General features: G+C 33.8%; 1 long non-coding RNA gene across 5 annotated transcripts; it reads left to right on the top strand.

The window, feature by feature from the left end:
- Positions 1 to 225: 225 nt before the first annotated feature.
- Positions 226 to 6,488, top strand: LOC113356771. Of its 5 annotated transcripts, none has more exons than XR_003363176.1 (12): positions 226 to 553; positions 639 to 673; positions 1,345 to 1,434; positions 1,547 to 1,640; positions 1,749 to 1,879; positions 2,111 to 2,402; positions 4,575 to 4,667; positions 4,747 to 5,037; positions 5,298 to 5,387; positions 5,603 to 5,658; positions 5,984 to 6,084; positions 6,182 to 6,488. It is a non-coding gene; the product is annotated as an uncharacterized LOC113356771 (long non-coding RNA). The 5 variants fall into 5 exon arrangements; XR_003363173.1 differs by having other exon boundaries at positions 1,345 to 1,640; positions 4,747 to 4,877; positions 4,958 to 5,037; XR_003363172.1 differs by having other exon boundaries at positions 1,345 to 1,640.
- The last annotated feature ends 1,040 nt before the right edge of the window (positions 6,489 to 7,528 follow it).

The following is a 7,528-nucleotide window of genomic DNA, read 5'->3' as shown; positions in this document are numbered from 1 at the left end:
TCTCTTCCAATTTTCTATAATTTCTCTCAAATTATTTCCCTCACAAATTCCCACCCGTATCATTGTGTCACACCAAATTATTTTGAAATTTAATTAACATGATAAGCTTTGGTTCCCTCCATTTATTTTGGGTTCCCCCCATTTATTTGGGTTGTCCAAAATTTAGACAATATATTAAATTCATATTTTTTTGTCTTTAATTTTAGACACTAATGTTAATTTTCTTTTGATAAAAATCTAACTCTCCAGATTCTTTCTTTTCTCTTTCTTTCTTTCTCTTTCTTTCTTCTCTTCACTTCGTCTCAAAGAGTTAAAACCGTAAGAGAAAAATCGAGTGAGAGAAACCAAGAAAAAAACCCCTCTTTACAATATATAAAAGATAGATTCATACCTAAATCGATTGAAAATCCCTTTTGTAGATGAATATGCATGTTAGAACTCAGATTTATTCCTCTTCTTCTGATTCCAAACCCTAAATTGAACAAAACTTGTTTCAAGCATGTTACCGGAAATAAATACCCGTTTTTACTGAGCTTGAATAATCTAATTTCAGGTATGAGACCCATTTTACAAATTTGTATATTCTGATTTTCTAAACCCTAGAAATTGATTTTTAATTTTTAATTTTGAAACTGCAGAAAAAGATTGAGGTACAGACACCTAGAAGATTCGGGTATAAAACCCTAACCTTATTGATTGTTTTGAGTTTGATGTAAGCTTAATCTGTGAGCAATATAGTTCGTATGATATGCTTCTCTCTAGATTTTACAATTTCTGTGCTTGTTTAGTTGATTTCATAGAGTTTTGAATCATGGGTATTCTTATAATTTCAATTTTTTGAAGTGAGATTTTTAGTTTTGGTCATGTCTCTGAAGGGTTTAGATATTTAATTTTTGATTTTAACCTTTTAATCAACTGAAAATGGTAGTATTTGTTTTGATATTTTCTTGTTTGTATTGTCATGGAAGATTTTGAGTCTTGTATTTTGTTTGTGAGCTGAGAGAGGGGTTAATATATTAAGTTTCAACTTAATATTGTTGTCTTTTCAATGTAGATTGAGTGTTAAAATAATTTTGAAACTGAAAACTTGTGTTTCTGCTTTAGTTGTCCATGGAAGGTGATATGTGTATTTTGTTGTAACCACTAATGTCCTTTTATCATGTGTAAGTTATTTTTCTTTCAGTGTTGTGAAATATGGTGGTTATACATATAGTTTGCCCACCCTCAGCGGTATCCTTTTAGCTAGTGGTACTGAAAGAATTATTTTATTTTAAGCCATGTATGCTTTCGTTCGTGGCTACCTATACACATGTTCTTATTTCTTGCTTTGATTTACTTTTCAAGTTGATTGCTTTCATGCACTGCGGAGGATCGAGCCTTTTCAAGCAAGGACTTTCTTCGTTTATAAGCATCCACTTGAAATGTTCTTTCTGCGTACGTCTTGGTCCCTCTCGTCCTAACGGTTTGATGACATAATTATCATACAATTACATCCCTGCTTCTTTCTCGAAAACCAACCAAATTATTCCCCTGCTTGCTGGTGTAGTTTAATAACAATTACCAACATACTTATGCGATCATGCAAAAGTTCAGAATTTCTGTTGTCAAGTCATGGAGTGTTATCATCCGCTCTTTTCTAGGTGAGAATAATCACATGTGATCCTCATTATCCCTCCGAGTTGTTCATCCTTACATATTATGAAATATTCAGTTTTCATGTTTCTTATCCACTTACTTCGTTCGTTCAGGGTTTACTACCTGAAGCATGCATTCACGATGAAGTGTTACTCTCAGCTTTCCTCAATCAGTTATCAACAGTCTCGCCTGGTCTATTACCAAATTTTTCCGTTTTCGTTCGTGAGATACAAGAAAAATACAGGTCCATACTGAATTTCTATATCTTTCATGACATGGGATCATGATTTTCAACCTAGATAATGGCCTATACTGAGAAGAGTTATAGTAGGCCCCAGTTTTGCAGGTTACCATGTAGTTATCAGTGCAATTGCTAATATGAGCATGAGTCATGACAGTTTTGTCACTCTTTTCTTGCTTGATCTTATCTTGAATCCATAAATTTTGTAGCTCATATACACAATGTTCGCTGCAGGTGGTTGAGTTGCAGCAAAGAAAATATGGAGAGTAAAAAAAAAGACTTGCTTTATTTACGTGCATTCTGGATTTTATCTATATGTTGAGCACCTGTAATTTTCAACTCGTCCTTAGGATTTCAACTCAGATGCGGTGTTTGTCTTCAACCAGTTCAACCTCGCTTTCTCAAGATTCAGTACATGCGCTATTTGCAGCGGGTTCATCTAGAACTCTACATACCTGTCGAGGAACAAGATTTTTTGTTAGAGATGAAAGTGTGAGCATGGATTTACTTTTTACTCTTCCTTTGGGTAAGTAACAGATCTCCCATGGTGTCATCATATATTTTATAGTATAAGTGTAAGATTCCCTGATTGCCTAGGAAAAATATTGGGGGTTAAGTAATGTTAGTTGAATTGATATTTTAAAGCAGCAGGTTAGGTTGGTGGGACTGTGGGAATATATCTCTAAATCTTGTGATTGCATTTCCTCCACCTGATTAAACCCGTAGACTCAGATAGTTCTCCCACATGATAGTGACTCATTATGTTGTCTAGTGACACAAATGACAGGCTTTTTTATTTGGCTATTTACATGATTACTATGTTGTTTTTGGAGTATCTGAAAGTGCCAACAAGGCAGATATAAAGAGACACTATTTTAGTACATTTGTGCTTAGAGATGCTAAAATATCTCCCTTAGATTCTCATTTATGAACACTTACTACACCGGGTTCTAAATATAGGTGCATACTTTTTTTAAAGTAGAGTAATAGAGGTGGTTCCGTTTATTGTTTCATTTTTAAGTCTGCATTTTAATTTTTAGGGATAATTGGAGTTTAGCACTCAAGTTTTGACCAACGCTAGGCTTTGGTCTAAAATTTGTCCAACGTTAGGGTGGACTGGACGTTCACTGTTATTGACTAGGTTAACTATTAATTTATGTATAAAAATTATTAAGTAAATTAAAAACAAAAAATATAAATAAATTAAAATTCGACTTTACTAATATAACCTTCTACCTAAGAAGGAATAGCGTCTTTCTCTTCCTTCTTCCTTCTCACCACGAGCAACACCATCACTTTCCATATTCTTTTACCTACCACTGTAACACCACTCCACCATAATCACAACCACCAGTTGGAACAAACCACAATTTTTCATACCACTGTAATACCACTCCACCATAATCACAACCACCATTTCGAACAAACCACAATTGGGGTTTTAATTCAGTGAAATTCGGGTTTCAATTTAATGATATTTGGATTTCAAATTAAATCATTAAATTGGGGTTTGGTTTTTTCGAAATATAGGGTTTTGGTTGATTCAATAATTGGGGTTTCCATCTAATGAAATTGGGAGTTTGTTTGGTTCAGAAATTGAAGTCTCCAATTCGTGAAATTATGGGTTTGATTTAATTGGTAAATTTGGGTTTTCTGTAAAGCTGTTGTTATTAGATGTGGTGTTGCTGTAATTTTTCACTGAAGGTTAAAGTTTGGCAAAGATGATGGTTGTAAACCGAGATCTGATGGGTGTTGTTGGTGTTTTCTCGATGGGGATTGTTGCCATTGTTTGTGGTGGTGAGCACTGATGGTGTTTTGATTTGATATGATAGCAGAGAAGGAGCAGTTGTAGATGATTTGTTGGACAAGACGAGAAATTGAGATAGATATTAGGGTTTCTGAACTTTTTTGGAAGAATTAAAGGGAGTGATTCATGATGAGATACAAGAAACTGATGGTGGAATCGAGATGAGTTTTAACTGAATTTGATGGGGATAATTTTTGTTGTTACACGGGCAGTTTAAGATTGAGTTGTTGGTATAGTGAAGATGGAGGAATTGGTCGGTGTTGCAGTTGCAGAAGAAGAAGATTGAGGTGATAATGGAGTCGGAGGAAAAAATGTTAGAATTAGGTTTAATTGGTCTGCATACATCGGATCCGTAAATTTTCTTTTTGTTTTTTAACCGTTGGATCTTAGATCCGGGGATAAACTTGTAATCTCAGTATTTTTACAGTATTTTATTTTACCAAATTAATTAAAATCATGTCATAGACGGTCAATTATAGTCAACATCCAGTTCAGGTACCAAAGCCTAACGTTGGAAAAATGTTAGACCAAAGCCTAGTGTTGGTCTAAAATTGAGTATCAAACTCCAATTATCCCTAATTTTTATGCTTATTCAGATTAGATAAGATAGCAAAACTGGTTTGGTTGTAGATGCTTGAGCCAGAGCTTATCAAACTTTTATTTTGATCAAGCAAGGGTTTAGTTGGCTTAGTAAACCCACATAAGGGAACATCCCAAGTGATTTGGTTACTTAATATTATTTTTTCAACTTTGAAATTTGTCGATTATTGTGAACTTCATATAAGTATTGAGCTACAGTCACATGTCTTATCGCAGAATTTCAATACATCGAGTATTTATATCAACAAAAATCAATGAATACTAACTTCTAAGCTAATATTTCCAAGCCAGTGCACTTCTCCAAAAAGATCTCGATAATGCTAAAGCAAGCATAGAGGTCCTTATTACTGATAATTCTTAAAGGACCAGGTGATGATAACAAAGGTATATCCGTGACTTCCAACTCTCTCTTATCATATTTTATTTGAACTCTTTCGCTAATCATTAGATGTTGTTGTGCCAGATCACCATCACTTTGTTGTACAACTGGATGTTTACCAGCGCAGGATTAAACAGGTTACTGCTATTGCTATCAGAGACTCGCGAAGTTTTCTAACGCTTAACCTTCGTGTAGTTACCCTAGTCAGAGATCTGGTATAATTGCACACCAAGAACTTTTTACACTTAAAATTTATTTTTCTATTGTAATCAAAGTTGTCTTGTGTAAATGGAAGGAACTACATATGGGAGTTTAGAGGACACCAAAGTCAGACTCAACAAGATTTCCGTCTTAAGTATCATTGTTGGTCTTTCGGTTAGTCCACCCTCTTATTCTCCCTAGTGAAATTCGATTTCATATTCTATGAAGCATTATATTGAGCAAGGTTAGACTTTATATCATGGAAAAAAATAGAAAATCAGCCGAGTTTTATATTAAGGAAAAAAAATAGCAAAAGTTGAATCTGTCTTTAATTTTACTAGATTTATTTCCATTTGAGGTATGTAGGGTTTCTGATATTCTTTATGATGATGCTCAAACTTGCTTGTGTCTTCATTTGCTTGTTTGAACTGCAGTGGAGGCCAAAGAAAAAGATCAAGTAGATGCAATCCTAAAAATTTTGGTGGGTGCAGAGCCGGAGAATTTGTTTTCTAGCATTTTAATTGGTACTTTTACTTCCAAACAATTAAAATTTTGTGTTTTACTCAAGAATATCATATTTGAAATTTGTGTAACAGGTCTAGTTTTAGTATCTGTTACTGGTAATCACATATCGAATCATGTTTTTCAAGCCAAGTAAAATTCTTGAAATCCACTATTCATTTATGATGTTCTTGATAAGGATCATTTTGATCTGATTTGGAAATTTCTTTGTTTGTAGGTGCAAAAGCTAAGCCTTTGAAGCAACCCAAGGCACAACATAAAGAATATGATGAGGTATGACTATATACTTTCTTATCTTGAAGTTAGTACAATAATTGTTTTAGAAGCTTGACCATTCTGTTACCACTTACCATTAAGCAACCCATCCACATATGACTTATCCATTCAATGTGCTTCAACCTATGAAATTTGAGATATTTGAACCTGAATTTGGATTTTAACATACATATTTCACATCATTGGGGTATTGATTTCCCGTATGTTTCCACAACTGTTAATCCACTTTCAGAACTGAAAACTGTCTTTTGACCTTTTTACTTTACATATAGCACCAGGTCTCTAACATTTTTCGTTATTTCTATTGTCTCTCTCTTTGCAGACTGACTTGGCAAATCTTCAGAAGAAGAAAAGGGAAACTTTATGTTAGGTGGTGCTGGACTAAAGAGAAGTGGAAAGAACAGAACAAGATGCTCCATAAAGGTATGTCTGGAAATCGTGCCCACTTGATCTTGTCCTGTTTTTTGTTCTGGTTCTTTGGTATGTAAACTGACTCCTAGAGATGGTTCATTTACTTCAGGTGGCATTATAAGGAAATCAAGATGACAGAGTTGGATAAGTCTTGTAGAAAATGGGTGAAGTCAGGTGACATTGATTGAACAAGAAACCCAAAATATGCTCAACTTTGATCCCAAATTGTAAAGACAGACCTGTCATCCATAGTTTATTTTGTTAAAATTCAGTCATCTTACATCTGTAGTAGTATTGATTGATTGTATGGATGGATACATGTTATAATAGAATTGATTGAATAATGGTTTCATATTTGATTGGGAATGGAGTGGCTAGATACCTATAATCTGGTGTAGGAAATCAAATGTGCAGGTGCAGGGAATTGTGAATATAATTTTTTTTTAAGTATGATTTTTATTTGAGACAAATATAAGTGTCTCTCAATTAATTTTTGCGTCGCTTTAAATGACCAGAAATAAACCGTCGGTAAACATTTATGCGACGCATTCGAAAGTCTCAAACATTAATTAAGCGATCTTTATAAGCGTCTCTATATCAGTCTCAAAACATTCCCTACGCCAAAATTGAGACACTAATATGTGTCTCAAAAAATAATGACAACACATATGTATGTCTCAAAACCGTCAATTTGGTGTAGTGTTATAGGTGGTCCTCGGAACATGAACATGTATGAAATATATCAAGATTCAATGGCCATCACCAGGTACAACCAACACCCTAATATAACTACTCTTTGTTTCTATTTTGATCCTTTTGTTTGACTTGATAGACTGCATATAATTAAGTTGCACTTTCTAATTTCTCTCTTTTGGGATATTATTCGGCACCAAATGAAACTGAAAAGTAGTGTTTGAATATGCTGTTTTTCTGTATTTTTTTGCTCCTTTTTCCCTTTTTTTTGTTGGAGGTTAGTGTTTATAAATTTGAATTTGAATCATGTTTATAGTTTAATTAGTGCAAGTAGATGTTCTTTATTTAAGGCTCGATTAGACCAACAACAAAAGATCAAATACCGCTCGTAAAACATTTTACCTTTTCATATTTATGCTGAATTTATGTATGATGAAAGGTTTAGGATGGATATGGTGTTAGGTCACTCATGTGACAGAGAACGGAGATTCCTAATGGTGCTGGAATTGTTCACAGACTAGAATTATCCTAATCAAAATTTTGCATATTGTTTTGAACATCAAAAATCTATTCTGTTTTTTGTTTTTTAAGTGTGTAGAGCTTAATACTTACTACTTTTATACTATTTGTTGTGTTGCTTTGTGGGTATTGAACTTGATTATTGCGTTGGAGGATTTACTTTGTTTATTGGTTTTTTGCTAAGGTATAACCACCATCCCGATATATTTCTCACCATGACGGAAAATCCACGCTGGGAAGAAAT

The sequence above is a fragment of the Papaver somniferum genome, chromosome 3, assembly GCF_003573695.1.
Source record: "Papaver somniferum cultivar HN1 chromosome 3, ASM357369v1, whole genome shotgun sequence".
NCBI lineage: Eukaryota > Viridiplantae > Streptophyta > Magnoliopsida > Ranunculales > Papaveraceae > Papaver > Papaver somniferum.
Note: the sequence above shows the minus strand (reverse complement) of the source record. Positions and strands in the feature narration are given on the sequence as shown.